General features: G+C 40.2%; 1 protein-coding gene and 1 long non-coding RNA gene across 10 annotated transcripts in view; one reads left to right on the forward strand and one right to left on the reverse strand.

The window, feature by feature from the left end:
- Positions 1-1932: 1932 nt before the first annotated feature.
- Positions 1933-13068, reverse strand: LOC137473980 (uncharacterized). Of its 2 annotated transcripts, none has more exons than XR_010999091.1 (3): positions 12474-13068; positions 10108-10211; positions 1933-2742 (listed from the first exon to the last, which is right to left on the reverse strand). It is a non-coding gene; the product is annotated as an uncharacterized lncRNA (long non-coding RNA). The 2 variants fall into 2 exon arrangements; XR_010999095.1 differs by lacking the exon at positions 1933-2742 and adding an exon at positions 5922-6081.
- Positions 7004-25104, forward strand: part of CHST9 (carbohydrate sulfotransferase 9) — a 101698-nt gene continuing 83597 nt past the window's right edge. For 2 of the 8 annotated variants that reach the window (XM_068190092.1, XM_068190084.1), the window contains exons 1-2: positions 20428-20829; positions 20930-21030. The gene's annotated coding sequence lies outside the window, so the exon portion shown is untranslated. Of the gene's footprint in view, positions 7069-7197; positions 7245-19923; positions 20046-20427; positions 20830-20929; positions 21031-22289; positions 22625-25104 lie in introns of those variants that run through there. The other 6 variants (XM_068190108.1, XM_068190127.1, XM_068190100.1 and 3 more) reach the window with 6 other exon arrangements.

Below are 25104 nucleotides of genomic sequence, written 5' to 3' on the forward strand. Positions count from 1 at the left end.
CTGGGGGAAACCAATTATAATTCTTAAATATGTTACACTTAAATAAACATTTAATTAAAATAAGACCGGCTTTTTCAGCCATTGCCTGTCTTCTCCTGTTTGTAGAGTTGGGAAGTTCTGGGGAATTCCTGATACTACACATTTTTTGAGAATGTCAGCAAACTTCTCAAATTAATCTTCAATACTTCCTTCCCTTTCTCTTCCCTCCCTCCCAACCCTTTTCCTTATACTCTTTAACCTACTTTTTAGTCTCTCATTTTTCTATTTTCTCCTATGTCTTGCAATAATTTTCTTTGAACATTTTCCTCCTTGCCCATTTCTCCCTGGTCCCTTTTCCATGCATTTTCTCCTCCAGGTCAACTGAACCTCACCACAACCCATGTTATCTCCATAATAGCCCCTTTCTAATGATGGAGGGAAATACCTTGGAACATCAGCTTTCAGCAGCTGGGAGCCAGGAGGGTATATGTGACATGACTTTTCATCTCCCAACTCAATCTGTATAATACTTCTTCAAAAGTCTGCCTACCTTTTGTGGCACCAAGAGATGTAGCTGGGCTAGCAAAAGGAAGAATGAAAAAAGATTTCATCATTTGAGTAGCTCCAAAGCACTGTATTTATTTATGGCATTATCAGCATTGTTACCACGACAGAGAATGCTGAATTAGATGCTGAATGGGAGTCTTTGCACTTATTAAAACCTATAAATATCTTTGATAATAGCAAAGGGAAAATATTTGCCATGTGAGGATTTTCTTTCCAAATCATTCAACTGATATTAGTTTGACCCAGGCTGAAAGTTCCCTCACCTGCCAAAATGATTTAATTCCAAATTGTCCTGCTCTTTTTTTTTTTCCTTTCTTTTCCCCACTCTTCTTCAGTGATTTCCAGTGTTTGCGTGCCTGCTTGATAGGACACAATTAAGGAGCACCATACTGCATTGAGATAGACTCTAAACAGTATTTTCATCCCTGTTTTGCTGAGAGACAAAAACGGTTTTGTGCAGCAGCTTTACACTGGCTGTTACTTGACTGTCCTGGTTTTGTCTGGACTAGAGTCAGCTTTCCTCCTAGTGATGTGTTATGGATTCAGTATGAGAATAACCTTGACCAAACACTGATGGCTTAGTTGTTGCTAAGCAGTGCTTCCCCTTAGTCAAGGACTGTTCTGTTTTCCAGCCTCTGCCAGTGAGCAGGTGTGCAAGAAGATGGGAGGAGCATGGGCAGAACAGGTGACCTGCACTGGCCAAGGGGATACTTCACACTGTAGGACATTTTTCTTGGTACCTAAACTGAAGAAGGGGGTGGCAGTGAGGCTGATTGCTGCTGGGGGACAGGCCAGGCATTGGTCAGTGGGTGGTGGGCAACTGTAATATGTGTCACTTGTTTCTCTCTCCTCACTACAATTGCTGGTTTTGTTCTATTTTAATTTATATCAATTATTAAACTGTTCTTATCTAAGCCTGTGGGCTTTACCTTTTTCTGAATCTCCTCCTCACCTCACCAGGGTAGGAGGGAATGAATGAGAGGCTGCATGATGTTTCATTGCCAATGGATTTAAAGCACCACAAAGACAGGCATTAACATAGTAAACCATTCTAATTTTTTACATGGCTTCAACAACACACAAAAATAGAGCTTAGCAAATATGGGAAGCAAATACATATGATTACTAACTGCAAACAAATAATCAAAGCATAGCTTTAGCCTTTCCCACAATTTAGAGTTATGGCATTATTTACAAAATAAAAATTAATATCTCAAATTGCCCAATAAAAATCTCCAATTCTATGGAAAAGAATGAGACTGAATTCTTATACACAACTCCCATGCACGTTTCTACTCAAATTCATCTTTCTTTGGCTCCACGCTAAGCAAAAAACTTTTTTTTCCCCTATTTTGAAGTAAGCAAAATGTACCAAAAAATCCTGTATACTTTGCCTGTCGATCTAAACTTCCAGACTTCCTTAACTTTTCAATGTTTGCTCTTATAAATGTAGTTTACCACCAATCTCAGCATTCTTATCCTTGTACTGTAATTAAGGTTTTGGAGATATTTTGCTTTACATCTGTGGGTATTCTGTGAACTATCACTTTTTCACTTGTCAATTCATTCTTAAAAGCAGAAGTTCTTTTTAAATTTTCATAATGTACAAAAATTACTCCAGGGAGATTCAGCAGACTGAGGATTCAGTGGCAGTCTAAATTAATCTGGATCAGGTGAGAAAGTGTCACACCATGAATGCCAGCCTGCTTACAAATTCTGTTTCAGCTGTGAGCAGACTGTTCAGACTAGAGGCATTTCAAAAGCGAAGAAAACATTTAGGGCCTACTAAAGATAAAAAAATTCTAGGCATCAAGAAAAATATGTAAAACCACATTCAAAGTGACAGGTTCCTCTGCCAGTTAAAATTCTTGAATAGAGCTGGCAAGATAAGCCTGAGTGGAGATCACATACAATGTTGTTTGTGTCACGGATTTGATAATGGTGCTCTGAATTTTGGAAAGTTAATAGTTACTAGATTGGAGGTTTGGCTGCAGGCATTGTTCTCTTCATTTTCACACAAAGAGAAAAATTCTGTAAAAAACCCAATTTGATGATAATTTTTAGGAGACCTATATTTAGCTATAATAAAAAATCCCAAAATATTGTGCTTCCCATTAATCTTCTCTACACCATGAGACAAACACTACCAGTTTCTACATAATTCCTGTCCTTCTGATAAGGATTAAATTGTGCCATCTGTTAAAATACAAAATGTAGCATAATTTAAAAACTCATATAGAAAAAGACATGAAGCATAGCTCCTGTTTTCCAGTTTCAAAGGTAAATTGATCTGTAATCAATGGAGGAATTTTTACTCACATTCAGTCTTTCAATCACTTCAGTTTTCTCTGCTTTCCAGGCACCATTAAAATACAGATTCATTTTGCTATAAATTGAATGAAATTATTCATTATACCTATTAATATACATATGCATTACCTTGAATTGCACACAGTGGTTATTACATAGTTCTGACAAATCACTAAATACTTAGTATATTGTACTATTTTTTTCACCTATGAAAATAATCCAATGCATGCCATTTACCAAACTACAGAAATTTGATACACTAAGCATGTCTGAAACAGTCTGCCCTGTCTGGTCAAAGCATCAAACTAATGATGCAACCATGTAAAATGTCTCCTTCTAGTTGAAATTTTCATCATATCTTAATAGGCATTTTATATGTCATGTCCATCATTTAGAGGAGATAATTTCCATACAAGCTGTGACAAAAAAGCCAAACCCCAAACCATTTCTCTTGTGTTTAGTTATACAGGTCTTCATCTCCTATCTACTTCTTGCTATTAAGAATTCATGCATGTGAGTAAAGAATAGCATCCTTACACTATTTTTAAGACTCTAAATTTTTAAGACATCTTCCCCAATGTAAGGAATTAATAGCCAGTGGGATTTGCTATATCTTGAAATATGAATAAAGACACAGAGCTTTATCTGAGAAATAAGACCTTGTATGCCACGTTTTTCAGATTTTTATGTCTTTCCATTTAGTTATAAAAGTTTAGAGAATATTATACCCATCTCTAAGGACGTGTTTTATTTAGCTCTTAAGTGTCTGCATTCATATTGCACTTACACTTTCAAAAAATACTGCCTTCAGCAACCTGAGAGCCAAGCAGAGGGGGGTCTTCAAAAATGGGAACTATGGGAGTTTTGTTTTACTACCCCACAACTGCATTTCAGCCCTCATCAGTCAGGGGATACCTCTCTACCCCACCCTACCCCCAACATTTTTGATGTGTCTTGCAAAGTTGTAAGTGACACTCCTGTTTGTGAAACCAGGCTTTTAGGTGGTGAACTCTGCGTTGTGAACTACAGAACTGTCCTTATCTATTAAAAGGTCCATTGGATTGTCAAACCACTAAATTTGTGCTAAATTCTGACTGCTGGCAGAACGGCATCTCAGTCAATGCTCATGTGACTCTAAGATTTTGTCCTTAAAAGAAAAGGTGATGTTGGCTAAGTTTTGTCTTAAGCATGTGCAGTGGTGGCAGATGTTCTTGGCAATTGTTAAATGAGCTCCAGATGGTAGCTTAGAAGCTTGACCTTAAACATTTTCTCTCCTTCAACCATAATTTTTAAATGAAGAGATGTGTAGAGCTTGTTAAGTTTTCTCCAGGATTCAGACTGAAGATAAAATGATGAGGCTCATCAAGAAGATGGATGATGATATTATCTTGTCCTGAATTCATCGCAAGTTAAGTTTGACAGAATCATCTGTTCACCATTATCTATAAAAAGATTTTAAGGGAAAAGAAATAGCCCGGTAATTTTGTTCTTTTTACACCTCTTAGAAACAAAAGAAAATAAATTTTCTGTTTGAATCTTTTATTCACTGTTTGGTAAAATTTCATCTATTTATGCAGATTATTTTCTGCTAGGCTGCTCAGGGTAAACCCTAACATGATGTGTTTATCCTAACAGAGAACAAACGGCTCTGCTCTGAGATTTAAAGAACTCATGTAAAACTTCCTTTCTACTTCAAAAGACAATGTACATATTTTTAGATCATTTACTACTCTTATCACAGTAATCACCAGATAGTTTGTCAGAGATTGTAAGAAAGTTCATCTCCACAGGAAGCTTTATACTTTAGAAAATAACATCTTAAATCATCAAACTCTCCTGCCTGCTGGACTTATTTTCTACATGCAAGGTTAAAGGAGGATAACTCATTGTTCATTTCCTCATTAGAAAAGAAAACAGCGTGTCATTGCAGTAAAACTTCTGTATGCTACTTCTAGAATGGGTACATGTAGTGAAGTGGGTGCTTTTTGAATGCACAATAGATGCATACTGTAAAATCATCATCTGATTTAATTTTCTCCATTAATTTCTCTTTGCTCCAAAGCACTCATAATTCTACCATTTACACTGAAAATTGTACTCCAGAGTCACATTTCTTCCAGCAGAGAGCAGGTAAAACTCCATCTCAGAAGGGAAGCAAGCTCAGGGCAGGAGTTGAATCCCTTTGGATTAAAGATCCAAAGGGCACAAGATCAGAGCTGTGGGGGCACAACTTGGCTGGGTTCTGCATACCCCTCCTCCCTTCCATGGGTATGATGATGGTGCAAGCAGACAGGGCCATATCCATGTCTTATCCCAAAGTGAGCTTGAACACATGCATGGATAGGACTCTATATTAATAGTGCCCCTGTTAGCTTAGATATAAAAATAAAAACATCAGATATAGTCTAGACTTGCAGACTGTGGCTGACTTGGTCTCTTTGTAGGACAGGGTGACCCACTTAGTGGATGAGAGGAACGCTGCAGAAGTTGTCTACCTACAACTTTGGTGAAGCCTTTACACTATTTCCCACAGCATTTTTCTGGCGAAAATGGTTGTTCATGGCTTGGATGAGGAATGCTTCAGTGAGTAAAAAAAGCCACCTGAATGGCTAGGTCAGAGTGGTGATAAACAGAGTTAAACCCAGTTGGTGACCAGTCACAAGTGGTGATCTCCAGGGCTCAGTATTGGAGCTGGGGCTGCTTAATAACCATCAGTGAGTTCACAGAAAGCACCAAGTTGGGTGGGAGTGCTGATGTGCTGGAGGGCAGGAAGGGTCTACAGAGGGATCTGAACAGGCTGGATTGACGGGCTGAGGCCAATTGTATCAGGTTGAAAAAGCAAAATGTTGGGTCCTGCACTTGGGTCACAACAACGCCATGCAGAGATGCAGGCTGGGGAAAGAGTACTTGGAAAATTGTCTGAAGTAAAAAGCCCTGGGGGTGCTGATCAACCTCCAGCTGAAAATGAGCCAGCACTGCTTTGGCTGTGCTGATGCCAAGAAATGCACTGGCATCTATCAGAAATAATGTGTCCAGCAGGACCAGGGCAGTGATTGTCTCCCCTGTATTCAGCACTGGTTCGACCACATGTTGAATTCTGTTCAATCCTCTCAACAAGAAAGACATTGAGGGGCTGAAGGATATCCAGAGAAGGGCAAGGGAACTGGTGAAGGGTCTGGAGCCCCAGTCTTACAAGGAGTGGCTGAGGGAGCTGGGTTGTGTAGCCTGGAGGAAAAGAGGATGGGGGAAGATCTTACTGCTCTCTACAACTACCAGAAAGAAGGTTGTAGTTAAGTGAGGGCAGGCTTTTCTCCCAGGTAACATGAAATGGGACAAGAGGAAATGGCCTCCAGTCACATCAAGAAAGTTTTAGACTGGATCTTAGGAACATTTTTTCGATGGAAGATTTACCAAGCACTGGAACAAACTGTTAAGGGACTGAGATCTCTGAAGGTATTTAGAAGTCTTATAAATAAGGTGCTTAGGGATATGGTTTAATGCTGGACTTGGCAGTGGTGGGTTAACTGTTTGACTTGATGATTTTAAAGGTTTTTTCCAACTTAAATGATTCTATTATTCGACGTCGTACTGCTTCAACCATTTTTGGCACCATAACTTCTGGACCCAAATTAATGAACATTAGAAGAAAGAAAGTGAAAGCTAAATAAAGCTGGCAAGTAGAATCTGAATCTTCAATTGTAAAACACTTCTAGGCCCTTTTGAATGAATAAATCTCTGGAAATATTGACTTGGAAATATTTAAAGGCTGCCACTGATCATATATTAGATCTATAGATAATTCAAGAAAATAAGATCTAATAACATATCTTATTAAAGCTGATTAATGTAATCAGTAGCTTTCAACCTGACTGAATATTGAATATTCCTTTATATAGCAATAACTCAAAAGAGGAGGCAGTCATTGCCCAAGGTAAGTGGAAATAAAACCATGAGGCCAAAAAGGATTCCTTATACTTAATTACAAAACAGTCAGGCTGTAGTATTGATTTATGCAAATTCCCATTCCTGTATGTGCATCAGACAGGCAGGGGTACACTTCACTGAGGGAGTGACCCTGGGAGCAGGGAGAGAGGTTTGGGACAATCCAGGTGGCTGAAACAGGCACCTTGGTGCCCATCATCCATCCCTCATGACTTCAGGGAGTAAAGGTAGGCCCATAACACCCAAGCAACACCTGGATGTAACCTGCAGGTAGAAGATTTTCTGGTCTTTGATGAAATGAAAAATACAGTTAATTTAATCACCATCCAGTATAGACATACTTGTCATTGGGTCTATACGAACAAAATTAACTATTTTTTTTCTGCCTTTTCTCCCCAGAGTTGACATAAGGTACAGGCTAAGGCCAGCTGACTGCTACAGTACAAGTGAGTGTGACACAAGTTTGGCCTGTGCAGAAGGGAGAAAAAGCAGTTTGTTTCTTTTTCAAGTAGCTTGAGAATGAAAGTTTGCATGTCAATAGTCATAATGAATTCATCTTGTGTAATTTGAAACCAGCTTGGTCCAAAATTGTCCAGAAGACTGTTAAAATCAATGTAACTATGGAGTGAATAATTAGAATTCAATCAACAGGGAAAGGTGCTGATTCTTAAGATAGAGAAATCAATATATAGTATGGCAGAAATCATAAATTGCAATGACTACACTCAGAAGGCAACCTGCTCTGTACTTTTAAGATTACCAAATAATGACGTCTTTCACTCCCTCTGTGGGTATCTACCCAGTACGCACAAAGCTCTCTCTGGCTGTACTTAATTTTTTTTTTCCTTAATCACGGAAATTTGGCTCATGATAAGCAATTTTAATGTTCTTGTCAACTTTGGGAAAATGTTAATTTAAAACAAAAAAGCAAATAGACACAAAGACAGCTTTCTTCATACAAATTAAAAATTCACTCATGCAGATCACTAATAATTATATTAACAGTTAATATTATATTAACTGTAATATTATATTAAATCTGAAGGTCTCATATCAGAATAATTGTTCTGTTGGTATTTCAGGGATTTAGGGCCCTGCCTAGAAGTTCCAACAGGTCTATAATGGGCCTAGAGGTGTGGAGATGGTAACTAAAATGGTTACCACCTCATGGTAGCAGCTTGGGTGTACAAAGCCATTAGAATTTAGTACAAAGTATGCACTATCTGAAGCTGTTAAAATTACCCTTCTAAAATTTCAGGAAGAATGTATTGAGAAGCAGATGTTTGCATCAAAGCTTCACAGTAAAGCTTTGACACAAGCTTCTATGGTTTATTTTTGGGCTTTTGATACAAATCCCACTTACAATAAAAGCACAGGAAAACCATGTGAAATTATAAGCAAATATATTGTACTATCTCTCTTAAGCCATCTCATCAAAGATGAGCAATTGTAAATTTGGGAGGCTTTCTGAGCAAGACCCACCAACTTCAGTTGCTAAAATTAAGCTCTGGAGTGCAGCAGAAAAGCAAGCAAACAAGTTACTAGAATAAAATAACCAGAAAAGAGATGAGAGAAGAGAGTGACATGTAGTATGTTGACCTAAAAAATTGCTAAGTAATAGATTTTATTTCTGTGATCTGTAGGTGATCCTCAGTTCATCTGCACATGATTTTGCTTATAAAACAAAACATCCATTTCTCAAGCCTGCAAGCTAAGCTTAGCGGCTACTCCATCTGCTGAGCGACAGTAGCAGGCAAGGCTGTATTCTGCAGCAGGGTGTTATTTGTAGCCAAGGTACAGTGTAAGGTTGCAATTACAAGCAGTGACCACCTTTTTGGCTCTCTGCCTGGGAATTTGCACCAGGGACATCCAGACAGAGGCAACATTTTATAGGTGGGCCCTGCCATAATTTCGTTTTTCCCTGGGGACAGGGAAAGAAAAGATCTGTGGGCTGCAAGTGGGTGCTGAATTTTTGTCCTGGGCTGGTCAAGTGATGCTTTCCCTTAGTCCAGGGTGCAAAGCCTTGCTTCTCTGCAACTCATCAGACTCCAGTTCAGGTCAACTGCATGACTATAGGCTGCTCTGAGCAATCATGGGAAGTTATTGCCGATCCCAGGATGCCCTGGTTTGGCATTAAGAGTAACCATTTTAGTAATCTAATATAAATCTCAGTTTTGTGCGTGTCTTCAGCTCTGTGCTGCAGAGAAGAATAAAAACTCTTTATGAGTCTCTGCCATTTAATATTATACTATATAGGATCAGCTTGCAAAAAGGAAAGTACTTTGGCAACAAGTTTCTTTTTTATCACTGCTAAATATTGCACTGACAAGACGGATAATCTTCCCTGATTACTTCCTTCATGTTTTATTAGAACATGCTCCTGCATTTGTTCAGATATTTAATTTCACTATTGATGGCTGCTTTCTAAAACATAAACAATTCTGTCTTTGTTTGAAAAAAAGATTTATATGATATCAAATAATTGCCTAAAGTGGCAGCAACTACTAGCTCAATGCATTCTCCAAGGTTACTGGACTCAAGAGCATTTTCGACTACTAATTGTTTTTCTTCATGCTTCTTCGTTTTTCCTCTAGTCTGGTAATTAATTTCATCATTCCTTCCTCAGGTTTTCATGTTCACACACTAATTTTCTTCTTCAAGCTCCTGAAATATTTTTGTATATCTTAACCTTTAGATAGAGACACTGTCCTCCTGAGCATGCACCCCATTTCTTATGTGGGGCTCTGCTAAATGAGGTAATTCTAGGGCTGTCCTGTCAGACTCAGAAGGGATCCTGCAGATTTACACAGGTATGATTAAATGTGGGCTTTGTTATTCACAGATAAAATACTTTTCCCCTTGCAGTTCCATTAAGCACTTAGCATTTGATTGCTATGTGTAATAGTAAGCTCTAAACTTTTTACACTGGCTTCCTGGCTGGCCACAATCTCATGGGAGAGAGCCTGAGGATCCATTCCTTCGCTGCTTGAGAAAGGGATTGACAACAGCTAAAGGGAAATTCTGAATACTCATAGCATCAGCTGGGCTTACATTCCCTCTGAGAAACAGATAAAGATCTAAGTGCTCTCAAAGGGGAAGTAGCAAGGAATTGCAGAGGCTGCCACTCTCTGTGGAAATACTGACTGGGTCTCTATGAATGTGGACGAGGGCGTTGGGCTGGGTGATGGCAGTGAGACACAGTCACCACTGGCCTCAGGACTCTTATCCCAAAGGTTTTGGCAGCATTTAGCTGACAGTTACTCATGCTCATACAGGACAGCACAGACATGTTAGAACAAAATGTCTTACCTGTGCCCATTAGAAGCTCTTAGTTGGCAACAGGATCTCATTCTCCCAGCACCATAAACTGCTACTTTTGCCATGACATGTGCTCCCCATAGGTTTTGCAATAGCTGTGTGTAAACATTTAAAAATATTTACACTTATTTACAAGATCACCATAGGCAGTAAAAATCAGAAATGTGAAATTCATTGACCCGCTCTGATCAGTGCTTAATATAACCTCAAATCCAAAAGTGTGTATTTCTGGAAGACAAGATATTTCATTATCACATTTATAGGGAAAACGTTTGTTATGAAGCATCAGTCTTTGTGGTCCTGGTGACTAGAAGAAAGGCATTTGGTCTGAATGTTGAACCTACCCACACACTGTAAGCTACCATACATGAGACAGATGGAGAATACATTTTATCTGTTCACTTCAGGATAGTAAATTGTGTGTACTTGATATAGCAGCTTTTGCTGTCAAATTATCCCATCTTTTGGTGGTGGTGGTAGTGGTGACAGAGGTAATGATGGTGGTTCTGGCTTTCTTATACTAAGCTAGGGGAAGAAAATACCTTAGTGAAGCAGAAAGTGTGAACATAACAATGCAGAAATTAAAAAGGATGTTCAGTGGCAAGTGTAATACCTGAAAGGTGTTGTAATTCAGCTATTGAAAATGACCAGGTTTCATGCTCTCATTGGCCTCTTAAAGGATTGAATTCAATTCTCTCTTTGATGGCTTAAAAGTCTCTTTTTCTATACAATGTAATCTTTACAGGCAGCTGCTACAGAATGCACCATAATGAAGGCAGGTGCTGAATACAAGATACATTTATGTTATAAGGTGAATTTCCTACATTTTATTTGAAGTTGATCTATCAAGTGCAAACCATGATCTGATGTAGATAAATGAGAGGCCCCATTTTGCTGGTAGGGTGGCAGAATGGAAATTGTAACTACAGACTGCAGACCCAGAATAGTATTACAGAACTATGCATACATTTATTGCGGACAAGGAGGGCTGAGCAAACTCTTTTAATTCATTTATTCTCACTGCCTATAGAGGATAAATTACCCTTATATTAAAAATATACTCTAAAACATATAAGCAGATATTTAGAAAAAAATATTATCTGAAGAAAAAACTGCCCCCTATTTAATTTGCCAAATATCATTCATTTCCTCTATTAAAACCTCTCTTTTCTCCCCCATCCCAGTGTAAATTGGCAGTTGGTGATAGTAAGACTGGTAATTCAGTGAGTGCCTGAATTTTTCCATCTTCTTAGTTCATTTTGATGGTTTGGGGAATGTCCACTGTAAAAACTGGTTGTCTCACAGCTGGCTACCAGCAGCTGGCAAGTTAGTCCACCTGGAAGAAGGGATGTGGCAGTAATTTTGTGTATGTTCTGACCCGGGAGAAGAGGAATCACAGGTGAAAAATCTGGCTGCGGACACACAGGAGTTTCATGTTGTGGAGCTCTGAACTTCTGGGTTAATAAATCCAAACTGTAGTGAGAGAATGTATTTGCTTCTGTGACATGTATGGACCTCTGACAGCAGGGTGCCTGTGGGATTTGCTACTAATGGTTTCCCTGTAAGCTACCTAACATATGGAGTTTTTTTAACTGCAGATGATCCTGAAAATCCTGACTACTTCAATCTATTTGCTATTGAAAATGTAACTTGGCAGTCAGTGTTATTACACTGACACAAGCAGCAACTGTGCACCTCACACCAATTTGAGATTAAGGAAAACAAACAAAAATTCCTGCTATTTTAATTCACTGCTGGAAGTTTCAATTGTTTTTATAAGCTAAGCTCTTTTTATATGACTTGCAAATTTGAAACAAAGGAGCACACAGATAAAAAAAGACTTGGATATAAATGCATCATGTATACATATAGACTTGCACGTGTGTTGACTTTAATGTATACAATCAAAAAATAATTTGATGACAACCAATGAATGTTTGGTCAAGGATGTTCCTATGTCTTTACAGGCCCACCTTTCTCTCAGTTTTTGCTCCTGTCTAATATCAAAATAAAAAGACTCCCAGCTCTACTGACCAAACCTTCACAGTTTATAAACAATAAAATAAATAATGGTATTTGTGCTTTAGTTCTACAAGTACTGTCAAATATTTGCCATGATGACTGTAAAGTTTTCCTAAGCAATATATTTTGTACTGAAGCATTTAGCTTTAAAGGAGCCATTACAAAGCAGAGCACTTATTTGTAAAGCAAACAAGAGAATAACAGGCTGCTTTGTTTATTCTTTAGCTGTTTTCCTATAGTAATTAAGATAATCCCAAAAATTACATTAACGCTTTTCCATTTCCAAAATGAGATTAAATTCCCAAACACACATTTTTTTAAAAAATACTTACAACAAGTATAAACAACCACTCCATTTGTGCAGCCCAGATCAGGTGTGTACTGGGAAAGGCACCTGAGAATATGTCCCTCAGGGTCATAAGTCCTGCCAGCAAACCTGCTCCAGTGTGGGCTTCTCTCCATATTTCCTCAGGTCCTGCCAGGAGGCTGCTCCAGCACAGGCTTCCCATGGGGTCACAGCCTCCTTCAGACATCCACCTGCTCTGGTGTGGGGTCCTGTACAGGCTGCAGATGGATTTCTGCTCCACCATGGATTTCCATGGGCTGCAGGGACACAGCTGTCTCACCATGGTCTGCACCATGGGCTGTAGCGGAAGCTCAGCTCTGGTGCTTGGAGCATCTCCTCCTCCTTCTTCTGCACTGACCTTGGTGTCTGCAGAGTTGTTCCTCTTGCATATTCTCCCTTCGTTTTCCAGCTACAACCTACTCCTGTGAAGTAACTTTTTTCCCCTTCTTAACTCTGTTACCCCAGAAGTGGTACCACTGTCACTGATGGTCTCAGCCTTGAGCAGTGGTGGGTCTGTCTTGGAGTCAGCTGACATCAGCCCTGTCAGACATGGGGGAAGCTTCTAGCAGCTTCTCACAGAAGCCATCCCTGTAGCCTGCCTTCCCCTGCCCCCAGATATTGCCATGCAAGCCCAATACAGGGTGATAGATCACATTCCCCTCTCCAGATGCGAAGTAACAGTCTCTAGCAATGAAAGCACTGCATGAGTATATTTGTGGAAGTTCATGATCTGTCCCAAGTTACTTGTTAAGTATTCTTACATTTCATTCCGAAGATGGAAGGGTAGGAAATTATGACACCATATGGAAAAGATGAGTTTAGTGGATACAAGCCTAAAGAAAGTCCTGGAGAACGGGTTATTTAAAGCATCCTTGAGAAAGTCACCTTTGTTCAGTAGGTTACAATGAGACAGAGACAGAAAGAAGGTGGCTTGCACTGGATTAATGAGTGAGATAAATTAATTTCAGCATTCAAACATAGGGTGAAGGATGATTGCTTCCTATTAAGGGAACAATATGCTGTGAGCTGTTATTTCCTTGGTAGGAATTTACCATGTAATATTCTAACAAAAAAAGGTAGTGAACTATCCTGTGTCCTTTGGGAGAAGAAGAAAAGCACATGAAATAAACAGAGGAAAACTATATTAGTTATGAGGAAAAGTTTCCAAAAAATAAAGAAAAACCTTCCTGTGAAACCTAATTACTGAGAGAAAGTAAGCCAAATCCTCGAGTGCATGGTTTATATACAGTTGAGCTGAGCCGAGCCAAGGGAAATTAGCAGGAATCCTGTGAGATGTGTTAGGATTTTATGATCCTGAGGTTCAATCATGGCATTCACTTGCTTTTTTTTTTTTTTTGGTACAGCATTTTGAAGCAGTGGGGCCTGAGGGCAGGAAAAATGGCTGTGGGTATGCGACAGGAGGGAAATGCTGCTGGCTAGAGAATTTTCTGCCGTTACCCACGTTTCCAGAATTGCTCCAAGCCTAGTTCCCAGCCTGAGCTGACACAGCTTTTCCATATCTCTTTCTCTTTGAACAGTCCAACATTAGAGGCATGTTAGTTTTCCCAGGCTACTCTTCCATTTAGTGTGTGAAGTTATACACTTTAGTGTTTGGAAAGCTTGATCATGCTGTAATGAAGATGCAGAGTTTTATTGCACATGCATGCTGCTGACTCCCAAATCCATCTCATATCCCAGTCTTAATGAAGAGTTTCAAATTCATGGGGATATTCCCAGAATAAGGAGCACCAATCTAAGCAATGACATGTCTAGAAAAAGGGTAAAAGGGTCAAGAGAAAGAGATGTGCAGCTTTATCTACCCTATTAGATCTTATGTTAAACAGCATCACTTGATGGTCAACTCCATCAAATACTGCCAGCAGATTTAGCTACATTAGCACAGTTAGACTAAAATTTTATAGCTAAAAGAAGATGACCCACCAGAGCAATCACCATTGTCTCAGTGAAATATCTTCATCTAAAATGCCAGCTGTGAGAATATTTTTTGCATAAAACAGGCAATAATAGGTTAAGCATCTTGGTTGTGCCCCCTGAAAAACTGTCTTTTGTTTTATATGTACCTCAGCATCTAGCTAAAGGGAGATGTGTGTGATAAGTAGTGAAATTTCTTGCAAATCTTAGGCTGGCCAGCATGTGTACTACATCCAGTATAGAATATTTGACCTCATTTTCCTTAGACTGACACTGTAATATTACTTTGTGTAGGTGCAAAAGCAGTCCCCACACTTGGCGGGGGGACCATTACACAACAACTAAACACTTGGTACTAATGTTCACATGAGATTTTGGATAATTTCTTAATCTCTAGTTCTTTTTCTGTCTCTTACATACTATGGTTGACAGACTGCCTAGTATTTATTCTACTTTTCACCTTCCTTTGTCCCAGAATTTCTCAAGAACTTTTTTTTTTTTTTTCTGGCACATATGAATACCAAAATGTCATAATTTGCTCAGTGTTTGATTCCAAGCTGTCAGAATGGGTTCAAGATATGTCCATTGGTCTTACTGAGCAATGCAAACATTCAACACATAGTCCAATGCTGACAGTGGGGAAGAAAAAAACATCTTGTTTTATTTCATTCAGCTTCAGTCTCTTTTAGCTTCAGGACAGCTGCTAGACTGTCATGTCACTGTATTTCTGCTTTTCATTTCAGGTATTTTAGGGTGCAAGAGGAACCAGAACATTGGAATTGTATATTTACTGGTATGGTGTCATATTTCAACAGATTGTGGATTACTTTGGAGGTACCCCCAGTTTCATTAATCACTTTGTTTCTGTGTCTATTTATATAGACAGCTTGTCAACAGATGTTGAATTAGTGCAGAACTCTGTACTGTCAAGTGTGTTGTTGGGAGTAAGGGAATTTTGTTTGTCTCACATTCAGGGGATGTGTAGAGACCAAAGGGCAACATGTAGAATTTACTTCTCTGGCATTTAGTAGTCACATGAAAGATAGTAAAATTGGTCTAAAAAGAGGTTTTTGTAAGGGTTTTTTTTCAGTCTTTGTAATATCTAAGAACAGTCAGTTGTAGCTGAGAAATCTAAATGCCATAGCAAAGATGGAGAAGATCAGCAGTATCCCTTAGTGAAAATTGGAAGACAAGAACATAGCCTTCAAGATCTTTATGGGTGCTTTTAAAGCATTTAAATCACACAGTTAAGGGGTTTTTTTCAACTCATTTTGTGTGGCCACTGTGATACCAAGAAAGAAAGATCAAGGAAACTGTCTCCCAGCTTAGCACTCTGATACAATAGGCTATTCTATTCCAGGAGGCACCATAATAAAGCATTATTTGGTGGAACAAAGAAGGTTTCCTCTTCTCTAGAATAAGACAAACTAGAAATTACAATGTTACATACCTCTTACAAACATATTACAAAAGGCCTGGAAGAACAGACTTATTTTTTTTCAGAGGTACTTCCTCCTTTACAAACCATATTTCAACAGGAATCATTCTGACACTAATTAAGGATTTCGTTCAGCCATTTGTGGTCTGTGATTGTGTGGAGGGCATTCAAACCTCATTTTAGTAATTACATGAGACCATTTTGGGGAAAGTGTGACCTCCTGATTTTTAGATGGGCTATCCAGGAAGACAGCGTAGGACAACTCACACGGGACAGGATGACAGGAAACCTGTAGTCCCACCTCCAGCACATGACTGGATCAGCCATAGGGTCAGGCTGGGTTGGTCAGGGGTCTATCCAGTCTTGTCTTGAAAGGCTCTATGTATGGAGTCTGTAAAACTGGATATACCTCCTCTAAGATATAAATGCATCATATTTATGTGAGCATGAATACTCACATAAACCCTGTTCACCCAAAGCTAGGGCAGAGGGAGTAAGAGAAGGGGAGCTAATCTCAACCTTTCCATTCACACCTGTTAATGGAATTCCTCACCACTCACTCAAATACAGAATTCATTCACTTTTTTTTCAGAAATAAAATTTTCAGGACATCCTAAGGCATTTTGTAGCCCTGCAGCACTTGACAGAGTAGCATCTGCTATTTGAAAAACATTTTAGAATTGGAGTAAGATAATGTAACGACCTTCAGAAAAAAAAAATGCTGCTACTGTTTACTTTTGGCTGTCTTCTGAGAACAGGAGCCCATTAGGATAAAATAGCTTCACAGTCAACTCATTGAAGTGTTTAAGTCAAGTTTTTGGAGACTGCTTAAAAACAAAACTTTGTAATAGCTGAAGAACTACAGACATTTTGAATTGCCTAATATTTTTGAATGAGCACACAGCTTGGTTAGAAAGGCTTTGATAATTACCCCAGCATACTAGTTACTGAGCACATGAATTTTACACCAAGTTGCTAACAGTTTTTTTAAAGAACAAAGCAAATGCCCCATAGCAATGCTTGGTAGAGGCAAATTTTAGCCTCCTAACTGAGGAAAGGGGAATATTTTAGGTGGTGTATTCCTAGCTAATTAGCTGAAAATGAAAAAAGCTCAAGGAAATAAAATGAAACTACTTGCTGAATGGTTTATACCCTGGAGCAAAAGACACCTTCAGAATGATAAAATGTTTGTAATCACCGAAGGCTTGTTTTATGGGCTCTATATTTATATATAACACACTAAAACTATGCCAGTGTGGCCTGTCCTAAAAAGTCAGTGCAGCAAATTATAACAGCACTTGGAATGAATTTGGCTAATCTAAAAATGTCTCTGAAGGTCTAGTCCTTCGCCTTTGGAAAGAGATCAGGCTAAACAGGCCCTGCTACATCAGCCAGGGTTTTTATATTAACTTTTTCTTTAAACATAAGAATCTCAAATTCTGACTCCTTGAAATGTGTGAATCTGCGCTGGCTTTGCAGAAAATTTTGAAAAATAAAAAATGGAAACCTAGGCTGGGTGGAAAGTTCAGCAAGTGGGGGGGGGTGGTTCTTAACAGATTGCAGTAGTGATATATATGGTTTCTGCCCCATGGTTTGAGCACCCACAAATTTAGGGACCATACACAGTGCACAGTCCATGGAGAAGCTCTGAGTGTGTGTTACTGTGACCTACCTACCTAGCCTCCACACCATACTTTCCTCAGTGGCTGTTCCTGAAAATCTACACAGGAAGTATGTGAAGAGCCTAAATTCGTCTCATTGTAGAGTAAAGGTGGTTTTATTTCAGCAAATTGACCTCTAATTTTTGGCAGGTTGCAGTTTCAATTCACAACCTGTTACCTTTCTTCTCTAAGTGCACTGACCGCTCCTGTTGAAGGCATCACCACCTGGCTGTTGACTCACTGATTCCAGAGGATGATGCTACTTCTTTAACTCTTGAGCTACTCATCTACCAGAATTCACAGGGAAACATGCAAAAACTTGCCAAGAACAGAGTTTCTGATGTAGGCGCTGGCTCCACACCAGCCTTGCTACCACAGACAGACTGCCGCCACCCTTTTGTAATTTGCTTCTTTTTTGCTACATGTCAGGCTTCAGAAGGTGCTGATTACAATTACATAGTTGATGAGCTTCCTAATCCAGTGTTTAATTTCACCTGCATGTTGAATTTTTAATCTTTAATCTGGTAAAGATTCTTATAGCAATAGCTGGACTGTACCCTCCACACCAGGACAATCTGTGTGGAACAAGTATTATCAAAACTAAGTGCAATAGTCTGGAGTTCTTTGTGGTTTGGGGATTTTCTTGTTTGGTTGGTTTTTTTACTAAGTTGTAAAACAAGACTTGGCTTTATCCCAAAGCAATTAATTTATTCCATTGACTGAAGAAAAATAAAAATAAAGACATATGATCTATTCAGTGTTATATATAAGTTTATTTAGTTGATGGATACAGCCCAAGTAGATCAATCTGAAGAAATATGTTTGCTGCATGTACTTTACTGAGTGAAATGAAATCTACAGCACCCAGAAGGTTAATCCGTATATCCTTACTAGAAGCTTCAGTGACCTTCATTACAATCTTTTGAGTGTATTACATCAGGAAACTAAAATTCAGTTGGCATGTTGTTTTTCTCTAAAATCTCACTGGCCATCTGGGACTAATAGATCCGTAATTTAAATATGAGGTTGCATTTTTTTTGTTAAGGCATATGGTTAATATGGGATCACATCCCTGCCAGGTTGTCTAAAAGGGGAAATGTGCTCAACTCCCCAAAAGACTGACATATCCTACTTCATATTCTCCTTCCTCCCCTTTTATTTTTACTAGGCAGCCAGACAAGCTACAGGTGTGAGGGATAGTCATTACTCACTAGAACTTTAAAATGGATCCATGGTTGGGTTTAAGGGGAAAATCTTCTCTCCCTGGGTTTTCTCTGAGCTACTGGCTCCTATAATGAACTGTGACTAGGGAGACCCTTAAGTGAGATAAACCAGAGAAAATTTATAGCACCACGGTGAGGTTATAGGTATTCACAGAACCCAAATTAAGCAGGGGCAGGACAGTTTAGCACCAGGATTGAAAACCCAAGGGAACACCCCTGCACACAGGTCCTGGCTGCCTACGGCCGTTACAAATCCTGGAGCGCTTTTCAAGGAACATCTAAGCTTTGGACAGGGTAATTACACTCTCTGCCTAGTTAACCCCCCTTGGAAATCTGAGCAGCACCCAGCTCTCTACCCTCTGCTCTGAAACGCAGGATTTCAGCTGGTGGGCGTTGTTCAGCTTCCTGCCGAAGGCGGTGCTGCGCTGGTTGGAGAAGAGATCGCTGCGTGCTGTCTCAACAGCGTGTGAGATGATTAGAGACCTGTTGGAGTAAAAGATGTTGCAAAAACATGAATGGTTACATTACTGTTACTCCAGGAGAGGCCTCAATGCCATAAGTGAGCAATGGGCCAGTGAATCAGGGAGCATTTTAGAAGTATCTGTCTCCTGAGGTAGTTCTAGGAACAGAGCCCTGCAGGGAAATGCCTAAAGGACAGAGACACACAGAGAGAAGTCGTTTGAGCGCGGTTTTGGAAAGTCAGAACTCCTCTGTGCTTACCCCACCTTAGCAAGGGATAAGAGCTAATTCTTCAAGGACTCCCCTGAAGAAATGTAAGCAAAGCGATATTCCCGTTAAAGAGAGATAATGCCATTTATCTACATGGTTGGTCTATTGTCACAATAAACAGATAAGGTTTGCAAGGCACACGTGAAGCTCCAATAAGCACTAATTAAACATTTTTCTCTGTCATCCTCTTTCCCGCAGACGACAATAAACTTTCTACGCTACCTGTTTTAGTAGCTAATTAAAGCGATGAGTTGCCTCTACCTGGCAGCTTAGGCAAATTTATTCGCTAGCACAGAGAGAGCTACCCCTGCATATATAGCAGCAAACAAAACCTTTTAGCAAAGCTCTTCATCTCCGGGCGGCGGGGAGGGAGCGCGATGTCACGGGCGGGGCGGGCGCACACGGGAGGGACCGGGGGGACTCACCTGCCCCGCGGGGACCCGCCCGCTGCGGCCGGGGGTGTCCCTGCCCGCCGGGGCCCCTCCCCAGCCCGACCGGCCGCAAAGTTTGGCGAGGAAAGTTTGTGTGTAGGCGCCACTGCGGAAGCGCCTCCCGGGAGCGGCGGGAGCGGCGGGCAGGTGAGGGGCTGCCGCCGGGCACCCACCCGGGACGAGCGGGGTGGTGGGCGAGCTTGCGGCCGGATCTCCTCCGCGGCTCCGGCAGCAGCCGCTCCCCGCCGGCACCGCCCAGCCCCGCGGCGCCCGGACTTTGAGCGGCGGAGCCGAAGGCGGCGGCACGGCCGTCCCGGTACGTTCAGCGCGGACCGGCCCTGGGGAATGAGGGTCAGCCCCGGCCCCCCCCGGCGTGTCCGTGGCGAGGGGCTCCAGCGCCGGGAGCGGCCCCGAGGGGCTGCGGCGCGTCCCCAGAAGTTGAGGGGGTCGCAGAGCCCCCGCTGCGGCACCGCGCGGGGCTGCGCTCCGCGCACCGAGCAACTTTTCTGCTGACTCCCTACACCCACACACACCCCCATCCTTCGTCACACACCGGGAATCGGGAATTCCTGGCACGTCTCCAAAATAAAAAAATGGACTGGTATTTTGCCTGTGCGTTTTCTAGCAGTAGAGTGAATGACTGGTGTAGGCTGCGAGTCTTGTTGGCATGCTGATAGCCCCTCGGTTCACTGCAGTCCGTAAACAAGATCGTGTCATTTCAACAGTTCAAAAAAGGGAAGATCTGGCTTTGACACAGTCCTTTTGCTGATGTTCCTTTTCCTGAGAGTGGAAAGAAATCCCACCTATAATCCTGTTAGAAGACTGAAAGCCATCAAGTTGCTGTCTTGTGAGCAATGTTTTTGTTTAACTTCCCAAATTCCAGGCGACTTCCATGGGACTGCTCGCTGACTCCCAGGAGTGCTTCAGACAGGTAAGAGCTAAGCATGCCAAACTTGCCTTTTTCTGCTGAGGTCCCTCAGTCCTAACTGGGAAATGTTACTGAGAGTAATAATGATTTTTCCTTTTTGAAGCAAGATGTCCAGCAGCTGTAGGATGAAACCCTTGAAACTGAATATCCTGGTGAGCTGGTGAAGTTCCAGACCTGATGCTTTCAGTGTCTTCTCTATTCTCTGTAAGTAACCAAAACTTTCCATGATGCTGATGTGTCAGCCTGCATACACATGGGTAGGGCAACTTGGCATTTTTCTCTTCTTAACACAAGCATAACTTTTGTTTGTCTAAAACTGCGACTTTAAATTAATCTACAAGTGTCTGAGGCAAGTTGCTATGTGCATTAAACCGACATGGTCTGAAGTTTAGCAGGATTTATGGTTGAGGATCAGGACCAGGTAAGCAGTGTTCATGTTCTCAGAAGCAATGAGTCTAACTTAGCCCATTGTTTCATTAAATGGATTTTTTTCCTTTGGAAATATATCAAAAGGATAATGAGGAACTGGTGATGTTAATAGATTAAAATGGCAAAATCAAATGCAAACCATATTTTCTTTGCCATGTTATTAATTTTGTATAATATGTTGTATGCTATAAAGTGCATTTAAAACAAAATGTAATTGCTATAACAACATTGTGGTCTGCTATATAACAAGGGAGAGTGAAGTTTGAAAAACGTTACATATGTACAAGTTGACTGGGTGGGAAGTTACTTTGGTGATGTTGATGTTTGGAATTTCCTGACTGCTATTAAAATTTCAAATTATTAAGCTCTATTCCTAAAGGGACTCTATTGTTTCATAATTGGCAGTGGGTGAGTGAAGAATGCTCACTTTGATAAAAACAGGTCTCTCCTTTGAAGACAAATCCCTGTATATTTCATAAAAAATATTTCATTATATGTGTCTTATGGAACTCTTGCAGAATTCTCTTAACTTGATTTGCAGTGTTGGTAGGTAATAATCTTCTGTTATTGCCAGTAATAAAAGTTGTGCAGGCCAGATGGTGTCTTCAATTATACTTTTACACAGCCTTCTTATAAGCAGCTCTTCAGGTGAAGAAGTTGCTGAAGTGTCAGCAGGACTGATGTAACAGAGGGCCTGTATGCTGTCTATATACCCCTATTAAATTCCTATGGACAGGAAAAACTCCCTTATGGGAATTTTGGTTTAGTTTGGGTTTTGTTGTTCGCTTTTGTTTTTGTTTATCTGGGGGGTGTTTGGTGAGGGGTTGGTTGGTTCAGTTTTTAAAACTTTTTTACAAAATTTCTCAGCACCACTCTTTGACTATCTTGATCTGCTTACTCACTTAATTCAAATTTCTGTAAGGCCTTTGACTTCACCCAGCCACAACACTCAGCATAACTTGCTTAGAGATAGAAAAAGATAGAAAATAGCGTATACTGTATGTTTATTTCTAGCAACCTCTGTAATAAACCAGAACAAAAAGTAGTACTGCCTGATACAAGGAACTGTGCAAGCATTGTTAAGAGCTGGAGCTGTGCCTTGTGCTAGTCGTTGTGAAGGCAGAAAGTTGAGATGTGGGTAGTGGAAAGGTGATCCTGGAGGATCATCTGCGTGTGAAGTAGGACATGAGCTAACAGATGAGAAGTGAGGGAGGAGGGGGAGAGTGGAAGTGAGAAGATATCCTTGCTTCCTTCTACTGACTGAGCTGAAAGTAGTCTGGGCCAGTGTCCAGCAGAACATTCCTCACTGCAAAATTTTCTTGCCATGATAACTCCAGTGGAGGTAGCAGAAAATGTAGTGTTTCTTGAGGTAAGGAAGGAGGGAAGAAAATTAAGAACACCAAAAGTAAACCCCAAACTGTGCAGTTGCAGTAGTTTTCTGTGTTCTTTTTGTCATTTTGCTTTCATTAATTCAGTTGTGTCTAAGGAGATACTGATTGGGTGGGAATTTGTAGTATCCCACAGTAATATGAATGTTTTGACCATTATAAAGATTGTCTGGGTTTTTTTCATCTGTATTTTGCTGGTTAACCCTGCATCTTGATATTCTTTATTTCCAGGGGAAGGAAAAAAAGCTGAAATTAAAAGGAAAAGTTTCTAAATAGAAGGCAGCCTAATGTTTTGCACTTGTATGTCTTTGATTTTGGAACTAGGTGATGGTGAGGATTACGGTGGCAAGGAAGTCTAAAGTTAGCCAAACATACTGACCAGATGCCATTGGTTTTGTGTGGTCTAGATCAGGAAGGAGCCAGGAACGGTGCCTGAGTGCTGAGATGGCTCTCCTCAGCTGCAGGTATATTTGATTGCAAGGAAGAAAAAGCTGGATGATGTACTGAAAGGAGGAATCATGCCAAAAGCAGGATGTGCACTCTTCCCCATTTTTGGGTGACTGTGTTATTTCAATTGCTTTTGTTGGCTCTGTACAGGAATGTACCTATTTGATCCCAAAAACACAATGGGGAAAATGCAAGGCTTTTATATCAGTAGAATGAGGATTCTTGAAACTCTTAATATTTTACAAATGTTATACAATTTGGACTCAGAAGTGAATGACTATAGGCCTGTAAAATTTCTAAATTTTTGCTGTGTTTGTCATCTAAGACACATAGTGCTATTGTCTGCCAGATTTATTGCTTCTCCATGATGGATAAGGATATGTAATAATCTCTCTCCAGTACTCAAAAATAACTTGAAATTTTGGGGTGCATAACTTGAGTTCAAACAGGTGGGACATTGAGGTCCATACATCCCAAAGAGATGGGGGTGATGTTGGGCAAAAGCAAGAATCTAGTTCAGCATAGGTGGAAGGCATAGAGCAGTTTCTCAGGCTACATTAGTTCCCTCATAGCAAGGACCATCCAGCAAGGATGGTCAAAGTATCACCCAGGGGAGCCATGTCGCCCAGAACTAGAAGCAACAAAAAAGATTCACAGCTTAAGCAGGGATGCTGAACCTCTATCTGGATATGGCTGATCTCTTTTGAAAATACTTGGGTTGAAAATAACTGCTATTTGGGTCTTTTCACAGCCACGAGAAAGCATTTATCTTGATTAAAGAATATTTGCAGGTACTTCCTCTTGCCCAGGTTGCCTGAGAGTGTAATCCACCACTGTTGCTTTTTAATACAAAAGGTGCAAATTTGTCAGTGTTGTGTAGCCATTTTTCAAGTTCTCCTAGAAGACTCACAGGCACAGACTTTTTTAAATGTCAATACAGTTTTTTCATATGTGGGTTACAAATCACTGTGTTAAATAAATTAAACTACTCATTCAAGGTGAAAAGCCTTTAAAATCTTATAAGGTAGCAGACTAGTTAGGTTTGATCTATTTAGATTCTAACCTGAGCTAAAATCAGTAGTCTTAATTTAATGTTACTCTTGTTTAAAACTAATCTTAAAACTTAGTCAACATGTAAATGAAGAACACAGTTTCATATAAATTAAATTTAAATAAATTAAACTAATTGCAAACAGCATGTAAACTCTTGATGCAAAGATAATTACACTGACTGTGATGGTGGAGTGAATCTGCCTTAGGGTGTGTTTGGTAGTTCAAAACGAAAAAAAGAAAAACACCTTGAACTGCTGTATCCTTTTACAAACTTCTTTCCACTCAAAACCAAAACAAACCTAGTAGAAAAACATCTGTCTTCTTATTAACAGATTAAATTGCTTAAAAGTGCTCCTTATTTTGCTGTGCATTTTCATCATCACCTTTCAGGGCTTGTAGATGATGCTGCATGCAACCATGATGGTGTTTGGGCAAGGTCAACTCTATATCCTATGCTGTCGTGGGTCATGGACATATGTGATACCAGCTACTGCTAAAAGAAAAACCATTGGCACCTTTCATTGGGTAAATTCATTCTGGGCTGTGATTTGATTAAACTTGGTCAGAAAGCACTCATGGTGGTGGCAAGAGCTGGGCAAACAGGAAGAACGAGAGCAAGTGGCTGGAGAGAGCAGCACTGCCAGCTACAAGTGTCAGAAATGTTCATGGAGATGTGGTGTGAGATACTTTCCTTTCAGCATCGTCCATGTGGCCTGAGAAAGTTTTCCTTGCCCACTCAAGGATGCTGTTTTTCAGAAAGAAGGGCTGAATATATGGGAGCTTTGTGTAGTCAGAGATGGAAGAAAGCAACGTCACAGAAATGGGCTTATTTGGAAGCATGCACTGTCATTGTGTGTGTGTCTGGATTCCTCAACTTTTTATTATGAGAGAAACTTGCAAATCCCAAACAGCAAGAAAGTGATTCCTGCTTTCTAGTACCTCTAAGTAATTTATTTCAAAT

This window comes from Anomalospiza imberbis, chromosome 1 (assembly GCF_031753505.1).
Source record: "Anomalospiza imberbis isolate Cuckoo-Finch-1a 21T00152 chromosome 1, ASM3175350v1, whole genome shotgun sequence".
Taxonomy (NCBI): domain Eukaryota; kingdom Metazoa; phylum Chordata; class Aves; order Passeriformes; family Viduidae; genus Anomalospiza; species Anomalospiza imberbis.